This window comes from Schistocerca americana, chromosome 6 (genome assembly GCF_021461395.2).
Source record: "Schistocerca americana isolate TAMUIC-IGC-003095 chromosome 6, iqSchAmer2.1, whole genome shotgun sequence".
Classification (NCBI taxonomy): domain Eukaryota; kingdom Metazoa; phylum Arthropoda; class Insecta; order Orthoptera; family Acrididae; genus Schistocerca; species Schistocerca americana.
The window spans coordinates 436,136,439-436,159,161 of record NC_060124.1 but is presented as its reverse complement, the minus strand read 5'-3'; the positions used below and the strand labels follow the sequence as shown (position 1 = coordinate 436,159,161).

Below are 22,723 nucleotides of genomic sequence, written 5' to 3'. Positions count from 1 at the left end.
GTGGGTTTCACTAAAAATGAAAAATAAGGCATTGTGTATGTTAAACATCATCCACTTAGTCAATGGTGGCAGTGTCTTCTGCGTTTTTCAATAGTGGTTGTTGCTGCTCGAGGTAAGTCCTCGGTGGCATACTCCACAATGTAACAGCTGAGAATTAAGCAGTTGTCTACGGGACAACATTACATCCCCTTTGCAACAAAGACAAACGTCTCAATGCGTAAAACTCACGATGAATGGGGCGCCTCTGTTCATCACTCGCCACACCAGCTTGTACGATAAATAACTGCTGAAACCCGTAACCTCTGCAGGTCTTTTCAGCACAAGTACCCTCCAGATTCCTCATACGTTATTGCAGCTGTTCGTAACAAGGCTACTTGAAGTGACAGTTGCACAAAGAATAGTGGACGTCATCGGTCATGTTCAGATATGTTGTTCGCAATAGGACTTAAGAACAGTTTTCGTCAAGATCGGTAACGGTAGCTGCTGCCCAATTTGCGCCGTCTTGAGAGGACATATCTAAGTAATATCGTGTTACTAGGGCCTCCCGTCGGGTAGACCGTTCGCCGGGTGCAAGTCTTTCGATTTGACACCACTTCAGCGACTTGCACGTCGATGGGGATGAAATGAAGATGATTAGGACACCACAACACCCAGTCCCTGAGCGGAGAAAATCTCCGACCCAGCCGGGAATCGAACCCGGGCCCTTAGGATTGACATTCTGTCGCGCTGGTCACTCAGCTACCAGGGTGGACATATCTAAGTATAACGATGGTTTGGTGTAGCCACAGATTACGTGTTATCGTGCTTTCAGTACTATAGTCCCTGCATCATTAATACTACGCCTGTTCAATTATTAATACTACGCCTGTTCAATTATACTTTCAGTTAACACCAAGAGAACCGTCGAATTCCCTTTCATGTTGGACAGCTTTAGTGGTACATTTAGTAGAAACAGTTGGATGTTCGAAATCGATAGAATGTTTGGTGCTCAGTCTTATGATCCGATACTGGTTGAGCCTTTCATCTTGACAAATATCGCTTGTAATTTTTCCCCCCATTTTCATGTCGAGGGTCAACGCACTAACCTGACACGAAGGTACGTCCGTAGATTATAAGGAAATAATGGACCTTAAACCTCACTCTCCCCCCCCCCCCCCCCGACCACCAAAGTATCTCACTTCACTAGCCTATTGAAGTAAACCGATTTTTTGCGTGACAATACCGTGGGAGGGAGTGGCTATCGTCAGATGATGTTTAACGCTTGAAGGCTTTACTTCCATTCTGTAAAAGCGCAGTAACATTAGTTCAGCGCTATTCTTTGAGGCACTTGACAGAGAGGACAGCGTGTATAATTGCATGCTAGTCCAGACTACATATGCATCTCAAGTAGGTAGTGCGTTTTTTAGATTTCTGTACCTCAGTCGGTAAAAACGGAATCCCTGTGTACGGTCCAGTCACAGTAATGCGACCAACTGTCAAAAGCCTGAATAAGCACCCGTTGCAGCGCGAGAAATGGAAAAAGAGTCATTAGTTTCTGAAAGGTATTGACAGGGATGCGGGGTCATGCCGACTCCTGCGTCGTTGCCAGTTGCGTCAGGTTTCTCGGTTGAGGATCCATGGCGCAAACCACCTGATAGAGGTTATTTCACAGGTTCTCCATTGGGTTTAAATCCAGGGAGTTTGGTGGCCAGATGAATGAGGTAAAGTCATCCTAGTATTCTTTGAATCACACAGCCCCTGAGAGCTGTGACACGTTGCATTGTCCTACTGGTAAATGCCTTCTTTCTGAGGAAAATCAAACTGAAAATGAGTGTGGACTTGGTCCCCAGGAAAACATGTGTTCATCCATTGGGCCTCCCAGGATGACGAGATCGCCCAGGAAATGCCACGAAAACGTTCCCCTGACCGTAACGCTCCTTCGCTCCTTCGTCTGTTCCAAAGATAGTTGTAGGGCCACACACGCAAACAGCCATCTGTCCGATGGAACATAAAATTTGGTTCATCTGAAAATGCACCTATTCACTTTGTGGACATCTGATATGCAAATTCCAGCCTTCGTCGCCGCTAAAGAGCAGTCAACGTGGGTGTATAAACCAGGTGCCTGCTGTAAAGTTTCATATGCAGCAACGTTCGCTGAACGGTCGTTGAGGAGATGCAGTTGTAGTCTCTTGGTTATTCTGGGTCGTCAACTGTTTCACAGTTACTTCGGCACCGATTTTGAACAGCTTAATTTTGTCACGCACGGTGGCACGGCGGCACGCGAACTGTTTAAAAACTTAGCTTTCACCCTTGGCCACCCATCTGGACGTCAGATAAATCGCTGCGTTTCCGCATCACAAGAACTGCACTGTTTTTCGCGTCCCGCAACAGCTTTATATACCCTCCACTGCTAGTGCTCCCACCAGCCCTCTGTGAGTAATTATTGCACATTGACGCCGAAAACTGACGGTGGTTCATTATTGTAGGTGGACCATATACTGCTACTATTATCATTACTACTGCTACTGTAATTATTACTACTACGAATAATAGTAAGCCTTATTACTACCACCATACCACTGATTATGCTACATCAGAACCTAGTATTATACTCCTAATACGATTATTCTAAAAGATATATTGGTCAGTTACCCTCAGAGCCCAGTTCAGTAGTATATTGTTTGTATCACTAGACCCATTTTCTCTTCATTATAGTCTGACATTGACACACATTTTGTTGTTGATTGTATTTAGTTTCTCAAGCTCTATACCGGATCGTCCATATTGTTGAGTACAGCAGTAACTTGTTGCCTTCGGGTTTCATTGTGGCGCATCATAATGGATCGATTACCACAATACTGACAATCACTGATTTTTCTCGGGTGTTCCTGTACCCATTTCTCTTTACTCTTCCGTCACTGCAAGGCTTTTCTCCAGTTCCTCCGGTTCATCTACTTCATCTAGCAGCCTTTCTCATATTTGGTATCTTTTCAGTAAAGCTATAGATTTACTGTAACTGAAACAGTATCGGTTAGAACATTTAGAATATGATAGTCCGCTTTTATTGTATGTCGTAACAGTTTTCCCTCTTAAAGTTATTCTAGCGGCCCTTCCTGAGGCTTCAGCTAAGGGACATTTCTGTCAGATATTATAGGGTGTGTCCATTTCACCAAGTCAAAGATGGTCAATATCCTCCTACCATGCCTGTTCAAATGCGTTGTTATCTAAGCTCGTCTTGCGGCGTAATTCCCAGTTTCATTCCTGATTGTGTCAGCAACTGATTATTCTGTGTCAGGCGAATCTCCGTTTTTGGGTCTTAATGAAGCAGTTCCTCCAAAATGGATAACTGAAATTGGAAATTGGGAATTTGTGGTAAGGACTACGGGACCAAACTGCTGAGGTCATCGGTCCCTATGCTTACATCCTACTTAATCTAACTTAAACTAACTTATGCTAAGGACAACTCATACACCCATGCCCGAGGAAGGACTCGAACCTCCGACGGGGGCAAGCTGAGCGGAGCGTGACAAGGCGTCCTAAACTGAAATCAGCAAATACTTCACTAATGAGTGGCAATGCTGACCGAGAATACAGCCTGTCTAATATGCAGAAGTCATATAATTCTTAATGTTTCTGTGACATATATGTTACGTTTGTCTTCTTTGAAATGTAAGAAACTATGTCTGGCCACGACTTCTGGGCGCCTGGAATTCGCTAAAAGTTCTCTTTCCATACGTTGATGTTCTGTCCCGGAGTATTGCATCGAGATACAGCTGTTATCATTCGGCGTTCTTCACCGTCAACGCATTTCTTCAAGAGTTATTTTACGTAAGTGTGTTCAAATATAAATTAAAAAGAAACATCGATTCTAACTCTTGCTTTGTTTCCAGAATTAAACAATTGCGAGGGGCGAATCTACACGCAAGAATACGTATGGTATCGGTCTTCCAACCCAACGACTTGTGGCCGAGTAGAAACGGTATTGCGCTCGGGAGAGCGGTATCTCTTCCTAAACGGACAGGGCTGCACATTATTCTTGGCGGAACGATAAGATGTTCCCGATACTGGAGTAAAAGATTGGACCGCCTTGTGCTGATACGACCGAAGGGCTCGCCTGGCAAATTCTTTCCACTCCCTTGCACTAAAAACGGTGTTGATATAGGCTAGCGAATGTCCCGGAATAGGAAAGCACCGTTTTCTGTCATCATTGCTGGGAAACAAGAGAAACGTGTTACTATTTCGTAATTAACGTGTAATTTCCGTTATTGTAAATAAATATTATAGCCGTACCTATTCTGGTAAAACATTCATAAAATAGCAGCTTTCTTATTTATTCTAAGAACTCTTTTGGGGAGGACGACGGTTCAATACCGTGCCCGGCCATCCTGATTTAAGTTTTCCGTGATTTCCCTAATTACTCCAGGCAAATGTCGGGATGGTTCCTCTGAGAGAGCACGGCCTACTTCCTTCCCCATCCTTCCCTAATACTATGAGAACGATGACCTCGTTGTCTGGTCTCCTTCCCCAAAAAACAACCCAACCCAACTCTTTTGGAGGGTACGAAAAATCAACTTTGGTTTTACTTCTTTGCATTTAATTTTCGTTCCTCGCAGACTTCCTCCATCCTTGAGAGAGTCGCTGCTTTTCTTCCTGGATCCACTTCCTTTATTTTGCAGACCTCTTTCTTTCATGACATCCTACATTTTTTGTTGCTGCTCTAAAAAGTATTGTGTTATCTATTATGTCCATTCTAATTCTTGTGTTTTTCATATCTTTGCCAGTTTCGGTGAACCATGTGGATTTACATTTGTAGGTGTTTAGTGGAATGATTGTGTGCTTGGTTAATCTGTTACATTCATTCTGTGTAAGTGGCCATAAAACTTTAGTCTTATTTCCCTCATTTCATCAGATAGGATTTCCATTTTAAAATGAGCTATCTGTTTGATATTAATTTGTATTCAACATTCCTATTAATTGTAGGTCTCAGTATTTTCCTTGTAATTCTTTTTTCAACTCTTTACAGTTTTTCAAGATCGCCAAATCTTGTTGGTTTATGTGATTCTGGTGCTTAGTGTTTCAGTCTTCGCCACTGTTTGATAGTGTCTTAGTTTCGTATTCCAAGACAAAGCTTTTTTTGTTATATATTTTTTGGCCGTTTGGAATGCCCTTTCTATTTTATGTAATCTATTTTCCTTAGGTATTTTTTCTTTTGTCTTGCTTGTTACCCGTCGTCCTAGGTATTTACAACAGTATGACTTGGATATTGCGTTGTTATAAATTTTAAGATTGGGAAGGGCATCACTAATATTCGTCATGAAATGAGTTTTTTCAAGCGATATTTTTGCCCTGTTTTGTCTGCTTGTTTCTGTAGTTCAGTGATTGTTCTTTGGCACTATCCAGTGAGTCTGTAATTAATGCCATATCATCTGAAAAGCTAGATAATCTATGGTGATTTTTTTGGGGGGTTTCTTCCTTGTTGGATACCCTTAGTATTGATCGATTTTATCTATTCTCTCACTACCTTCTCTAACGTGTAGCTAAAAAGTAGGGGTGATAAACCATCTCCCTGACCTACTCCTGATTTTATTTCAAAATGTTTTGATAGTTCATCCATAAATTTTACTATTGCTGTTGTGTTTCTTGAAGTTGCTTTAATTATTTATGTTGTTTTACTGTCGGGTCCAGATTGCTTTATAATGCTGTCTAGTACATTTCTGTCAGTTGAGTCATATGCTTCTTTAAAATCTACGAGAGTTATCACATATTTCAGATTTGTGGTTTTCCTCATTTCTATGATGTTATTTAGATTTAGCATTTGCTTTTCACAACACTTTCCCTTCCTAAATTCTGCTTGATACTCTTCTAAACGTGGGTCGAATATTCCTTCAGCTCTCTTTATAAGTGCCATGGATGAGATATTATATGTCACTGGTAAGAGGGAGATCCCTCTATAATTGTTGGGGTCAGTATTCTTTTCTTTTTTATGTAGTGGATGTATTAATGCCGATGTCCATTCTGATGGTAAGCTGTTATTTGTTCGAATATCATTAATTATTTCTATTAGACATAGAATAATGTTGTCACTAAAGAGTTTCCACAATTCAACAACTATATTGTCTTCTTTTCTTCGAATTCCTCTATTTGTTGGTGGCTTTGAGTCTGGTTGTATTTGGATTGCATTATCAAAGTGAAATTCTTCTTTTGATGGATCGCAGTTGTGTAATTCTTAGAAGTAGTCTGCAAGTATTCTGAAGTTCTGTATATGCAGTTTTTTTTTGTTTTTTGTTTTTGGACATAAAAGCTGTAAACTTGGTGGTATATAACTTCTTCGATACTTCTTTTCGAATGTTTTATAAGAGTTCCTCGTGTTGTTCTGGCTAAAGTGTGTCTCAAATGACGTTAGTTGCTCTTTTATAAGTTGTAATCTGATCTTTTTCAGATCTTTTGATGCATATTTCCTCGCTTCTATAAATTTTTTCCTGTTTTTATTTGTGTTCCAGATATTCCAAGTTCCTTGTCTCTTTATAATTAACTCATCACGATCACCATTCCACCAAGCATGTTTCCATTTCTTTTTAAGATTTTAGTATTGTGCTATGCTGCATGCGTAGCCAGGACTTTTTCTCGCTTTAGCTTGGTTCTTTTATGTGCAGTGAATTTTCCTACTACTGATCTGTGCTGAGGTTCTTTGCCATTTTTGTCCATTAAAGTCTCCAAGTACTAAAACAGTGTTCTTCAGTGGAATTTAATCTAGGGTGTTTGACACAGTTTATCAAAAATTTTCTGTTTTCTCTTTCTGTGTTCTGTTTCTCTCATGTTGGTGCATGTGAATTTGAAATAGTGTAAACTTTGTTGGCTGATTTAAATGTTAGTCTGAAAAGTCTTTCATTGACTGATTTAAATTCTCTTATACCGTTTAATATGCTTTTGTTTACAATGAAACCTGTTCCAAATTGGGATGCGTTTTTCATAACTCTATTTCCTGGTTTTCCCTTAAATATCCTGAATCCTGACCATGATAATTAGGCATGCGCGCAAACGCAGCTCACACGCACATGACTGCGGTCTCTGGCTGCCAAGGTCAATCTATGTGCGTGTTTCTATGTGTGTAAGAGAGTGAAGTCGATGACTTCACATGTGTTGACAGTGACTAGTTATCGATGTGTAATGTAGAATTATTGAAAGATCTAATGGAATTCCTTCTGCAAGGGCACTGATATACGTCGCTCAGAGAACTTCTGTGAGGTAAATTAGGCACAAACGCCTTCCATATTTATGGTGTTGCCATCCGAGTCGCAAACAAGCGAACATGGTGAAGCTTTAGGCCACAAATACATGCAGACCGCTCATCCCAGTGTATCTGCCGTGCTGAGCTTTGAAACCAACATCAGAGACACTCGATGAGTGGAATAAAGCAAGTCACTGTTATTACGCACAGAGCGAACTGAAGTTCACAGTCAGTGTTTTTCTTATTTATGGCAGAAATCGAGCTCTGATTTTCATAACTGTATTTATCATATTAGTGTTACGGATATACCTCTACAACCAACCTGATTTCTGCGAAATTCATAATGTTAATGCAATGGTTATTGTTTTAATATTTTAATAAAAGTGTAATAAACAAAGTCTGAAAGGTCATATCTGCAGTTCCTCTTATATACGTCTCACAAACTACAGAATTACACTTTCCTCGGGATATTTTCTTTTTTCACGAACGTGTGCTCATATGGATGGTTCAAACTGAACTGGAAGGAAACTTATTACTGTGTTTGGAACTTTATTCTTCTTTTCTGTATTCAGACTATTCGTCAAATACCTTAGTAATATTTCTTATGTATTATCAGGAATTATATCCGCTTTTGAAACTTCCTGGCAGATTAAAACTGTGTCCATACCGAGTCGAGGTACTGGAGGAATTAAAGCTGTGAGGACGGAGTGTGAGTCGTGCTTGGGTAGCTCAGTTGGTAGAGCATTTGCCCGCGAAAGGCAAAGGTCCCGAGTTCGAGTCTCGGTCCGGCACACAGTTTTAATCTGCCAGGAAGTTTCATATCAGCGCACACTCCACTGTAGAGTGAAAATTTCATTCTAGATATATCTGCTTTTATCCGTCTCATACGATGTTTACGAAATAAATTACGAGAGTTAATAAATCTAGCTCATATCTCAAACACCTTTACGACAAGAATCCGAAAATATTAGAAAACGTAACTGATAAAACTGCAGTACTGAGTCATATCGTTAACATTTTGTCTCCTCAAAATCTTTGTAATTCTTTGAGTTCTGTGTGCGAGGGTCGATATAAATCACAAAATTCTGCACTGTTTCTCAATATATTTATATGGTGGAGTGGGATTCTGGCTTGGGGTTGGGCAGAGGTGGGGTTACTTCGACAAAGAAATTTAGCAAACAAAATCATTTTAAATTGACAAAAGTTTCATCAGCACAGTAACAAAATAAAGTTAACGTCTCTCCAGTAACGCTAGGATAGGAGGCGATAATAAGAACACAAACATTTCACAATATTCCAACCTCAGCCCCAAAAAATAATAACAAAATGAAAAAATATTGGAAAAAACGGAAAAATGTTTCGTGAAATCATTTGTCCCAAAGTAAGAAATAAATAGATCAGAGACACATTTGACGAGCCCTTGAATGATGTTCTACATCAGGTATATCAAATGTGGTGTCAATTAAGAATTTAAAGTTCATTGTTGTACTTACAGTGTTAGGATTCCAAACAGTGCTAGAGGATATTTGTCTAGTATATTTTCCTTAATTACCTTATTACATTCAATGAATTAAATCTTTCTCAGAATGAGTTTTCACTCTGGAGCAAGGTGTACGCTTGTCTGAAACTTCCTGACAGCTACAACTGTCTGCCAGATAGGGTCTCGAAGATTCGAACTTTGAATTCTGTGGACAGTTGCTCTACCAATTACTCTACCCAAGCACGACTCATGACTGATCCTCGGAGCTAAACTTCCGCCAGTATTTAATCTCCTACCCTCCAAACTTATGTTCTTTCTTCCAGGAGTGCTAGTTAAGTTTGGGAGGTGGGAGATGAAGGACTGGTGGAAGTAAAGCTCTTTGGGCAGATCATGCGTTGTGCGTGGATAGTTTAGTCGGTAGAGTATTTGCCCCCGAAAAGCAAAGGTCTCGGGTTCGGGTTCTGGTATGGCACACAGTTTTAATATGCCATGAAGATTCAATCAAATGTTTTTTTACAAAACTGTACCTCACGCTGGCCACTTTGATGCCCCATTTGTCCATTTCCCACTCTTTAATTAGCAATGAAACTCAGACAAAATTTCGTGCTCATAAATTAATTACATATTATTAATTACCTCATAACTTTCAAGCAATTAAATACTTTTTACAAAAACAGACCACACATTTGTCCCTTTGATAACCCTTTTGTTCATTTCCTCCTCATTTTTAGCAACTAAAATTGAGACAAAATTTTTCTTTCAAATCACTAATTAAAGTTTTCTTAATTACTCTGATTACCTTATAGAAAATAAACCCTTCTTTGAAAAACTAGACACCCCGCTGGTCAATTTGATGTTCTGTTTGCCCACTTCCCACCCTTCGTTCGGCTATGAAAATTCTAACGAAAACGCATTTTGTAATTTATAGGGAGTCATGTTTTCGTTGTCCAGCTCCAGAGCTGAGTGGTCAGCGCGGCTTGTGACGTTCGCCTGCTTTATTCCTTCGTTGATAGTCCTCGGTGTCGACGTGCTGCATTGTTATACTGGCTGAAAAATGGGGGGGGGGGAGGAAGTTCAACACTGACTACTGTAACTGATGTAGCCGACAGTTGCACAGCTGCACTTCACAGTTCTTTACTTTCGCTGTTCACAAACCCCACCACGACCCCCATATTACACAGTTATATAGCCAGTTCCCTATTGGTAAATGATAAACCTCATTAATAGCTTGCAGGCAAACATCAGCATACTGCTACAACAGTTTGCTGTTGAACATCTATGAGCAGTATATAACTAACCATACAGTTCATAGTTCTTGCAGAATAATTAGGTATGTGTGACACTATTTCTCAAATAAATTGAACAGACACTGTCATTGTTTTAACACATGGCATATTTGCGTTACACTAATTCCACTGTTAAATTGATGCATTATTGTTACTCCAACTGATACAGACTTCCCATCTGAAAATCGGCCGTGGACTGACTGTGTAGAGACCAAAAATCCGTCTGTTACATATCCTCACAATAATAGGCACTGGAACTATACATTGTTCGATGTTTAAGTTACAGAAATTACAATTAAAACGTAACTCATAAAATTAACTAAATACATCGAAGAAATTCCTTCTTTTTAACAGTTCCTTCTATCACAAAGATTAGGCTGAATTCTTGTTTAAATAATGAAATTAACAGATATAGTTATACAAACAATACTTTTGACAAACCTGGTAATTTTTTGGACTTAATTAAGGGCTGGCTTTGCTAATATGTTTCCGAACAGAGCCAAAGAAATCTTTAAATCCTAGTTGTTCTTCTTCCAAATGTGTATAATTGGTACACAATTTATATTTGTTTATAAGTCAACAATGGAATCTAAGTCACAAAACAGTTACTGATTTCGCCCTATAACAAAACGTATTAGCTAGCAATGGTCAAAATAAATTAGGAAATAAATTACATACACAAAACTAAGCACAAAGTTAGATCTGGTGCTATATTTTTTAAGACTGAGGGCCAACCTTTCTTTTTTGGGAAAATGCACATTATATTCGTGTATGTTAATGTCAATTAGTCAAAAATGAAAAAAATTAATTTAAGGAGGCAGATGGCGAAACAAGAGAGGAAGTAAAGAGATCCATCTTGCTTCGTCATAGGCTGACTGGTATACAAACAATACAATCACAATATAATAGGGCGTCCAATAGTTTGTGATGAATCTAAATACTACATATAATGACCACTTCCTCCAACAGCTACTCGCTACTAGTAACATCACTAACAACCAACTAGAATATTACCTGCACAAAATCGGCAATTACATTTCTCTGTACAAATAAATATACAATCTTTGGTATACCGTCAGCGTAATGATTACTAATGGGATTTATAGAACTCTCGTTTCGAGACAACCAACTCAAGTCCTGCGTGCAGGAAGAAGTATGAAATCGCAACGCACAACACGCTGTACACGGCCTTCAGTGTGGAATATGACTAGCCGTTAAGTCATTGAGTTCCCTGTAACGTGCACAATAAGTTGGGGTCTCATGGACAGCCATGTTTAAACCGAGACTTAATATAGAAATCATCTGATACGTGTTTATTTCCTTGTATAACACTTATTTTTATAGTTGTTTAAGTGACGTTTAAATGCTCTTTGTTTATTTTATTGCACTAGATAAAGCCTGCAGCATTTTACTAGTTATCACACAAAATCACATACTTTTGTTTGATTTTTTAAATATTACACATAAATGAACTGTTAGAGAACAGAATTTTACATTTTGAAAAATTATACTATCTCTGTAGCAAGTAAATTTCCACATAAAACTAGGTTCCAGGCTTTATATTTGCACATAAAAATTCCGTTCGGTTGGTACAGAAAAAAGTCTGAAAAACTGACATTCAGTGCTAAATCTCAATTTTTTCTTATTATCATCCAGCACATATTTGATTTTAACAAAGGCTTTAGTGCTACTAGCTCTTCGGCCGAAATAGACAGAGCCCCATCGGAACTGTCCTGAAGTTCATCCCTTGAGTAATACTATTGTTCTATAACAGAGATGTGATCACTGACTATTCTAAAGTCGTTGTCTCTTTTGTCCATTTCTTTATATATATATCACTGACACCTTGCTCCATCTACCGACTAACAATTTCATCAAACTCAACAAAGTTAAAACTGACGCGTTCCTACAAACATATTTTGTTGGTTGGTTGGGTGTTTTGCGGGAGGAACCAAACAGCGAGGTCATCGGATTAGGGAGGGAAAGGAAAGGAAGTCGGCCGTGCCATTTCAAAAGAACTGTCGCGGCATTTGCCTGAAGCGATACGGGGAAATCACAGAAAACCCAAATCACGATGTCCGAACGCGGGTTTGAACCGTCGTCCTCCCAAATGCGAGTCCAGCACATTTTGTACTGTGCGGTACCATACTGTAGAAAACAGGTACGTATTTCACGAGGCGCGGTCTAGTAGATCGCAAAACTTGTCACTAACACGTGTCGGCAACAAACAAAGAAAGCGATAACTGAACCGATAATAAAACATTGTAGGGTTGACAGTTTAAGAAGGACAGGGGAAGTGTAGAAGCATTCCTCCACAACTGACAGACCACACCTGGTGAGACAAGGGCTAGAAAAATCGGTACACTCAGTGCACTGTACACTGTATACCTCTCTGAATGAAATCAACCAGTCTGATTTCAATTTCAGTCACCGAAGCACACTGCTGGTGTTCCTCTTGTAATAAGGAAGCCTGAGCCCAGGATCTTGTGGTATCGCTGCCCTCTCATTTCCTGGAGACAACAGCTGCCTGCTTACCCTTCTGTGTCCACATTATGTGGCCACACACTGCATCGACCGTAAGGGGATTAGAAGTCCCAGCTCCACAGTAGAGTTCATACTTGTAGGTGTCCGCCGACTGACTCATTGTTCCGCCCCCACTTGCAGCTCCCACTGCAGCTACTGCGACGCCTTCGACCTCCTACGTTGCTTCAGATGAGTCATGCCAACGCCCAAATCCAGGTCCCTCATTATCCCTGGACTCGTCAATCCCTGGACTCGTCAATCTCTCGCACCACAGCTATCGGTGGAGGCACGCCACCGCACCTGCCACTGCACTGTCCCCAAGTGCAGTTTGCTTCGATCAGCCTCGACCATCACCACCAAGCATAGCCATGCCCTACAGTGACTGTTAGCCACGCATCGCAGGCTTTCCAACTGCTCACCGTGGTCACGGCGCTCGCTTCCGGGAGGTGTTTCCTCACTGCGAGCAGACCGGCTGACTGGCCTCCAATCTTCAGCCCCTTGCCAGCTAACCTGGACGCGGCACTAGCAGCGCCACAGACTCTGCGCCAGGGCAGCTCCACCACATCAACTGGGCAACAAGGAAGTGTTACATGTCAAGAATTTTAAATTCACGGCGCATTTTGCATCATACGTTACAGCTACAAGGGGCGTTCCTTAAGTGATGTAAAACTTTTTTCTTTCTAAAGCAGGGTGGCTTTAATCATCATATTGTTCCCCGCTCTTTTGGACGCAAAACCCTATTTTTCAACATAGTGTCCGTTCAACGCAACAGCCTTACACCACCTTACTGAGAGGGTGAGCATGGTACCACTCTATTGGTCGACGTTGGAACCAACGTTTTCGCTACATCAGTAACCTCCCCATCGCCCAAATACAACTTACCGCAGAGTGCATCCTTCATTGGGCCAAACACACGGAAGTCGGAAGGTGCCAGGTCGGGGCTGTGGAGTGGATGAGGAAGAACAGTCTAATGAAGTTTTGTGAGATCCTGTCGGGGGTGCTGACTTGTTTGAGGTCTTGCATTGTTGTAGAGAAGGAGAACTTCGCTTTCAGCTTTGTGGTGATTTCTTCATTTTCCTCAGGTTAACACATACACTTCAGAGTTAATCGTTGCACCATGGGAGAGGACTACAAACAGCATAACCCCTTCAGAGTCCCACAAGACCGTCGCCATAACTTTACCAACTGATGGTGCAGATTTGAATTTTTCTTCGGAGGAGAGGTGGTATGGCGCCACTCCATGGATTGCAGTTTTGTTTCTGGCTCCGTGTGATGAAACCATATTTTATTGTCTGCGACGATTTTTTAGAATAAATTTTCAAAATCTGCCTTGCAACACACAAGCAGTTCGACACAGTTCTTCGTTGTTCTTTACGATCTTCTGTCGGGCGAGAAGCCCAGTGGACACACATCCTTGAATGCAACAACTGGTGGACGAGTGTGTCAGCACAAGCAACAGAGACATCCGGTTACGTGCAGTCAGTTGTCTGATTGCGATCCGTCGAAATATTCGAATGAGAGTGTCCGTACGTTACAGCTTTGGTGGAGTCACACCTGTATACGGCCGACTGGCACGCAGAAGATCACGTAGGTTTGTTCGATGATGACAGACGCCTCGCCCAAAGACTCACTGTGCTTTTGTTCACTGCCAGGTCTCCGTAGACATTCCACAAGCGCCTATGGATACCTGTGATGCTCTCGTTTTCCACCTAAAGAAACTTAGTGACGTCTCTCTGCTTGGAACGCACCTCCGTTACAAACGCCATTTTGAAGGCTATATGTAGCGCCTCCACCAATCGCAAATTCATGAAACTATAGTGGTTGAAGAGATAATATTTCACTATGTCCCACAATAAATTCCGCATTTTTCAACCCAACCTGGTCGAGAAACAAAAATTTTGCATTACTTATATATATATATATATATATATATATATATATATATATATATATATATATATATATATATATATATATATATCCAGTGAACCTCCGTCTTGACAACCTACTGTAATCTCATCAGGAGATCTCGGTAGCATGTTCCTATGATATGCCCCACAGTTGCATAATTTGTTAACACGACACTGCGCCAGTCCCAAAAGACACAGAGACACCTTGCTCCCCAAGATGAGGGGTCGTTCTTTTTTTCAGTGGTGGGAAATCCATTTGTTTCAACTGCTTGCTTTACTCCTTTTTCTTGGGCTCATAGTGATAGACTTGTCACTTGTTCGTGGCGATTAGGTGGCGAAAGATGTTACATATTGTCCTGAACATCTGCAGCGTAACTGCTGCTACCTAAGTTGGACAGGCCCTTAGAATGGACGTAAACATTTGTGGATCGCAGGTGGGTGGAGGGGAATTCTGTCGTGTTGAAAACTTCATGCAAGATGTTGAAAACTGATTCATGACTTCATGCCTGACTTTCATTTTCCCAGTACTGCTTCGACGACCAGGATGCCATTCCTCTTGTGATTCCTGGTTCTTCTCAGAGATATAACCTGCCACTTCCTTGTGTTGTGCAGCAGAGCAGTATGTTTGGTGCAACCAGAAAATTTCCGAAGTCCTTCCCCGGGAAGGCCAGAGGCAGAGCAGAACGTGTCAGTAGCCAGGCAGAATTTTAGGCAGGGAGAGTCATCGATGGTGCGGCAACATGGAATCTATTGTGACGTCTGAACGAAGTCAGCGCTCGAGAAAATGATAGCAAAATAACACCATGTCAACAAATGGCTCTGAGCGCTATGGGACTTAACATCTGAGGTCATCAGTCCTAAAAACTTAGAACTACTTAACATCTGAGGTCATCAGTCCTAGGAACTTAGAACTACTTAAAACTAACTAACCTAAGGACATCACATACATCCATGCCCGAGGCAGGATTCGAACCTGCGACCGTAGCGGTCGCGCGGTTCCAAACTGAATCGCCTACAAACGCTCTGTCACATCGGTCGGCCCATATCAACAGAAAGATATCTTCATAATTGTTACAGTGGAAAGTTAAGTTACACACCACTCAGCAAACTGACGTGGCAGAAAGAGTGAAAGTGAAGTGACGTAATGAAAAATCCAAGAGAGCTGACCAAATGAGAAAAGCAAAGCACATGAAGTCGTTACTGCCTCACTACATCAGAGCAAACGTGCCCCTCCTTCGTAAGGACTACTTCTGTTCAGGTGGAGTTCTATTCAGTTTGCAACCATATTGTGAGAGGGGAGGCCTAAGTCGGGCTATCCTCTGCTCAATTACTCACCTTCGACCTTCCATGGAGCAGCAAGTCTTGTCTAGAGGGGCTTGGTCGCTGTGCATTCCCACCAACTCAGTATAAATTGATAGAGCGTTGTTTTGCTTCACAGACAGAAAGCGAATTTTCAAATGATATTGCACTCTAGAGCTGGCTACGGTACTATGCAGTGGGAATTTCAACGTGAACGAAGATTGCAGAGGTGCAACTACAAATAAACAAAAATTTCAATGCAATCAAAGTAATAAAAAAAATCTTTTGACTACGACTCATGCGTTCTTTCGACGTATATCACTTAACGTGTTTATGTGCACAGCTGCAGATATTCCACATGAATTGGTAGTTTGTGACATTTAAGCAAACGCTGGTCTCACACTCTAGAGATGGAGATGCAAATCTGGGCTCAGATATCCAGATTTAGATTTTCCATGATTTTCGTAACTTGCTTAATGCAGGGGAAGATTTCTTTCTCCATCTGTTCGTAATCCTAACTTGTGCTCCGTACCTAACAACCTCGTCGTTCAAGAGGTATTAAATTAAAATCTTCCGCGTTTCTCATTTATGGTGAGGTAACATTGCAAGGCTCTGTGTTCCATATAACCAGCGACACTACACCATTTCCACAATAGCTATCTCAGTTTAGCTGTATAGACTGCTCGACCCCTGAGGCACCAGCTACAGGTTTATCACTTTCGCTTGTGAGATCTGTTGGGACGAACTAGATCATTTCTCCATACTTCCACGATTTTCAGTGACAGGGCTTCTTGCTGCATGCTATTTTTCATTAGTTTGTGGTATCTGGTTTTTTGTGGTCCACATCGTAAATGCATACAAGGTTTGTCCAGAGAGTATTTCTTTCCGCAGCTGCGCTACAATCGCAATTGGGCGCATGTGCGGTAGTTGCTTTGAGTCAAGGAGATGACATCATTTTGCGTTCTCAGTGTGGTTTCTATGCTGTACAGTGCTTGTTTAGAATGGCGAAGCTGCCTAACAGTTCTGCCGCTTCTTAGATTGCGTCTGTAATTTGTTTTCTGAACGCGAAGAACGCCAAATGAAGTCGACATTCATCAACAGATTTCCGAGGTTTACGGAAGCAGTGGTTGGGAAGGGGGTAAGACAGGGTTGTAGCCTCTCCCCGATGTTATTCAATCTCTATATTGAGCAAGCAGTAAAGGAAACAAAAGAAAAATTTGGAGTAGGTATTAAAATCCATGGAGAAGAAATAAAAACTTTGAGGTTCGCCGATGACATTGTAACTCTGTCAGAGACAGCAAAGGACTTGGAAGAGCAGTTGAACGGAATGGATGGTGTCTTGAAGGGAGAATATAAGATGAACATCAACAAAAGCAAAACGAGGATAATGGAATGTAGTCGAGTTAAGTCGGGTGATGCTGAGGGTATTAGATTAGGAAATGAAACACTTAAAGTAGTAAAGGAGTTTTGCTATTTGGGGAGCAAAATAACTGATGATGGACGAAGTAGAGAGGATATAAAATGTAGACTGGCAATGGCAAGGAAAGCGTTTCTGAAGAAGAGAAATTTGTTAACATCGAGTATAGATTTAAGTGTCAGGAAGTTATTTCTGAAAGTATTTGTACGGAGTGTAGCCATGTATGGAAGTGAAACATGGACGGTAAATAGTTTGGACAAGAAGAGAATAGAAGCTTTCGAAATGTGGTGCTACAGAAGAATGCTGAAGATTAGATGGGTAGATCACATAACTAATGAGGAAGTATTGAATAGGATTGGGGAGAAGAGAAGTTTGTGGCACAACTTGACCAGAAGAAGGGATCGGTTGGTAGGACATGTTCTGAGGCATCAAGGGATCACCAATTTAGTATTGGAGGGCAGCGTGGAGGGTAAAAATCATAGGGGGAGACCAAGAGATGAATACACTAAGCATATTCAGAAGGATGTAGGTTGCAGTAGGTACTGGGAGATGAAGAAGCTTGCACAGGATAGAGTAGCATGGAGAGCTGCATCAAACCAGTCTCAGGACTGAAGACCACAACAACAACAACAATGGAGAAAATGAGTAACTGATTCAGTAGTAAAGAGATTGTCCGACAGTTCAACGAAGAACGCTATCAACAGCACGATGACGGACGAGGGGGTGTCCGTATTTGGTTAATGACGAATTAGTTTGTGCAGCTGAAGAGCTTGTAAAGAAAAACCACATGTTTACAGTACCTGCTAATTCTAAGAACTCCCAGGGAATTTCAAGATCACTTCTTTATGAAATTGTTTTGAACACTGAATATTCGAAAACTGTGTGCTCTTTGGGTGCCAAAAACTCTCACAGAGTTGAGCTGCACACTTGACTTCTTGAGACTTTACAACAAAGATGGTGATGATTTTCTCAGCAAGGTGGTGACCAGAGACGTGATTTGGGTCGCTTATAAAGCACTTTCGTAACAACGATCAATAGAATGCATGCTCACTGCTTCACAAGAGTGATATCACGAGAAGTTACGTGGGCAGTCTTTTGGGATGGACATGGCATTCGCCGGTGTATTTTTTACCGTGACCTGAAATAATAAACGCCAATATTAACTGTGATACGCTTACACATCACATATACAGAATATGTGTAACAGAAAGCTCACAAACGATATTGTTTTGATTCATGATAATGCCCGACCTTACAAAGCGAACAAGGCACAACAACTCGGAATTCGACTGATCATAGTTTGCCCACTCTCCGTACGGCCCTTACCTTGTCCCCAGTGACCTCCATATCATTCCCCCTGAAAACTTTTCTAGGTTGACAATACAGGCAGCAATGCTCTATGAGGAGGGTATACAAAAATATACTCACGCTATGACAAGTGCCAATAAAATGCTGGGAGCTATGCAGACAGATAGTTTAAAAATTTCAGTTTTTTCCGGTAAATAGTTATCTTCAAGGAAAATTCTCATTTATTGCTCCGTCTCAGTTGTACATTATGTCGACTATTGTTTAAATAGATTTTCTAGGCCCGTACTCGTTTGATATTTATTACCAAACGGAATTTATTTTCCGGACATACGTCTTATAACTAGACACTGAGGTTCACTTCAGATTCCGCAGTTACTATTTACCATAGTGAGTTTCAACTAAAAGATTAACAGATTGAAGAAGAAATTGTTCTCTGGCGAAATATCTTGACTCACTGTTTTTGGTGTGTCCGCCGAAGGAGGCACAAGAAAACTACGCAAGTAGCATATGAATACGAAATTTATTGTAAAACACACAATGCTCTAAAACAGAAGGTAGTTTGGAAAACAGCAACTGAAAACAAGTCACTTCTTGAAAATTGAAAGAGCAATAATAGTATCTAAAATCTAAAATATCTGAAAATGCCGCAGTGAAACGGAAGTTCCTAAATCAAATCTCCACACGATTTGCATGTCACTATCAAAGCCCAGGTGGGACGTGCAGGGATTAAAGTCGCAAGAGGAAAAGCAAAAGTTAAACTCCCGAAGGGATGCACGAAAGGTTAAGTCCAGCATATTGCCTATGGAACACAAAGACAAAAGTCCAATTGCTAAACACAGAATCGGAGGCCATGTCTCTTCGCTGTACAGACCACAAATGGTCTAGCTCTGTAGCTGGTTGCTCGTAGTGGTCGTCGTCGTTGCGAGGGCTCCAGAATGTCATCCTGATTGTGAGGATGCTTTTGCAATGCAGGAAACTCACTTGGAATGAACTCCTGTAACGTAGCCCAGGCGCCAGTCTGTATACTGCCAGGATACTGCAGGTACTACTTTCGGTCACGTAGCCCATGGAGGACAAAAAGTCCAAGGGACCAGAGGCCTCTGTCAGGGCTTGGGTTGCTGCTTGGTTTTTGGATGGAAAATTGCCATTTCTTTTCGGTCGTCTGAAGAGTTGATCCTGGGATATCCGTTCTCACATGGCTCATTTGTGTTGTTGGTTGCTGACTCGACACAGCAGTTTCGACAATTTTTCAAACAAGTTATATTGTGGATAGGACTGTTGGTAGTTTTAAAAATAACGGGAATCCGATGCATCAATATTTAAAAAATTCACTGCAGGTTCTCGATATATTGGATAAAAGTATCGATATATCGACGAAAAAAATATGGACATACCTGCCTATAAAAATATCAGCTGTACATTGTAAAAGTACTGTCAGTTTTAGAACTTTATGTCGATTTATTATTAGATATTCTGTAAATCAACAACCTAGAAGCCTGACTGTACCCCTTAGAGCAAGAATTGAAAATAAAACGATGCATTTTCATGCTTGGCGGTAACCACTTTGCTACCAATGGTAACTGCATATAAGTGACACAATAAAAGGTGTCTGATGGGTCCGTGGTTCGGTTTCGCCCAGGACACTCCATGTCGACTTCCCTGTTTTTTTTTTTTTTTTTTCATTTCTGCAAACACTGCAAACACCAGCAGTGGCAGTGTCGGAATTGCGTGGTGAAGCTAAACGTTGCAGTTTCTGTTGGTAGCGCTGAGGGCTGATTACGTCAGCACTTTCTTTCACACACATCTCCGCCCACTGCAATGACCAATCTTGTCATTTAGATTTTTGTTCGTCTTTTCAGAATGTCGACGAGAAGAAACATCACACTGGTTGGGTTAAAATTGTTTTCAATGAATCTGGTGTGCTGTTTCTTCACATCGGAAATCTTGTTATTTCATTCACACATCCACCCACCAGTGCAGTCGGTGTTCTCCTTTTATGCCACATATACTTGCTTCACTCAGTCAAAGAGGACGTGATGAAAGCTCAAGAAGTAGTAAGACTCCTTCACGCAGTAAATGTAAAATTATGTCTTACTACAATTTCAAAAGAACAAATTCATATATTTTTCCGATATTTGTGAAAAAATATTATATAAAATAAAAAAAATATTGGCGCTCGATTTGCCGTTTTTGTATCCATATATCGGGGTAAAAAATATAGCGAGCACATACTGATATTTTCTGAAAAATATATCGATATTTTATCAACAGCCCTATGTGGACCCATTAAATTATTCAATAAGATATTTAGTTCGTCGTCGGAGGCATCAGTTCACAGCATACACTATTTTTTTCAACCAGCAGCAAACGCCATTTGTAAGCGGTTATAGTTAAATATTACCAATATTGTAATACTCTCGAGAACATTAACCCATGTTGCTTTGTGTGTACGTCACAACCTTTCACTATTAGAAGGTATAAGATTTTCATGTATTTGAAGACAACTGCTGCTGTTCATATATGAGTATATCTGTCTTTGTATCTCTCACTACCTCTGTGAAACTTGCTGCATCCTTGGTCAGATAAAAAGTAAGGTTGTTAACGCCAGACACCTTCGGTAGTATTTCTTTGCTCTGCTGTGGGTCACATGACATGACATCTGATGACTTCCACCATGATTACAAGGTTGAATACAAGTTGTTCCAAACCATTCTTCTGTGATTTTCCATCGCACAAGTCGCAGGTAGCAGCATGCATCCAGCAACACATGTTTACATTAAAAGTAATCTCTGCTAATCAGATTAAATTGTACAATTTTTTCACCATGATTAAATGCATTTCGCATTTGAGTACGATTTTATTTGTCTCAATGTGACAGCAGTTTAGGCTTTTGAACCACACGCTGATTCATGAAGGGTTTGTGTCCCTCGTTTTGGTTTCCCTAACGTCCTGTTTCTGATAATGCTGCACTTCACAGTAAAAAACTTTTGATTTAAAGTCATCGTCAACACCTAAATGCAGATTTAGCAATCCTTCCAATTTTGTATACTACTTGTGATCAGCACTGTTACAAACTGTGTTAGCTTTGCGAAATGCAGGCACAGTTCGACCCACATCCACCTTATATGATCGCCTAGCCCACATTCGCAACAATTTAGTTTTCTTTTCTACATGTGTAAAATTTGTTTCATGTCTTTGCTCAATCAAATGTGTAATTCACAACGGGATTGAAACTGGTCCATGAGCACGTTTGTGTTCGATTAAAGTGAGCCGTCAGGTGCTTCATTTTTTTCTCATTCTTTTTAAATGACGTTCCCACTATTACCATGATTTTCTGCGAGCAAACGCTTATGAATAGAAATTGCTGCTTTTTTACATGGGTCACTGCCTTTCTAAATTTCAACTGCTCTCATTGTTTTCCCTTTATTTAGAGCTACGTATGTACGTATTTCGCTAATAGGTAACCACTTGTTACAGAACAGCGTCGCAGATGGACCCGTCCTTCAACTGTTTGATTTAAATTAATCCAAGGGAAATCTTATTGACATGACACACCCGTTAGTGAGAAATGTACTGAAATCACTTCCAAGCTTGTATATGCACGTGGATGTTCCATATGCAGTAATGCATGCAAAGTTCACGCAAACTGAACATGATGGTGAGATTAGACCTGAACACACACATACATCTTGTACTTGGCATATCAATTGGTTTGAAGTAGAAGTAACAACAAGTGGTAACATTGGCGGGCAAAAATATGGAAACATCATTAACACATTACCAAGCATAATAGAGTGTAGGAAAACCACAGGCATTCAAAACAGCTTCCAGTAGTCTCGTAACTGATAAATACAGGTTCTGTACCGTTTTACAGGGTATATTATACAATTCTTCCCGAAAAATGATGGCACGTTCAGGTGGTGGTGGTGAAGGTGGATAGCAGTGACATACCCTTCTCTCCAAATTAGAGGAAAAAGGGTCAATAATATTAAGATCTGTGGTGCTCGAGCTCACAAAACAAGTCCTGGACGATGAGAGCTGCGTGAAAAGGGGCCCCGTCGCCTTGGACCACAGCATCACAATTCGAGAACAAACATTATACCACGGGATGGAACTGATCAGCCAAAATAATCACGTAATCCTTTGGCAGTAACGTTACCTTGCGAAGTACGCATGGGAACCACGGAATACCACAATATGGCTGCCCAAACAATCACCGAGGACCCCCCCATGTTTCTCTCTTGGGACGTAAACTCAGCTAAAAGTTGAAAACAGTGTGTAACAAGCGTAATT

The 22,723-nt window shown here is 40.8% G+C and overlaps 1 non-coding gene across 1 annotated transcript; it reads left to right on the top strand.

Annotated features, from left to right (window-relative positions):
* Positions 1-7,924: 7,924 nt before the first annotated feature.
* Trnas-cga lies at positions 7,925-7,999 on the top strand. The gene has a single exon. It is a non-coding gene; the product is annotated as a tRNA-Ser (tRNA).
* The last annotated feature ends 14,724 nt before the right edge of the window (positions 8,000-22,723 follow it).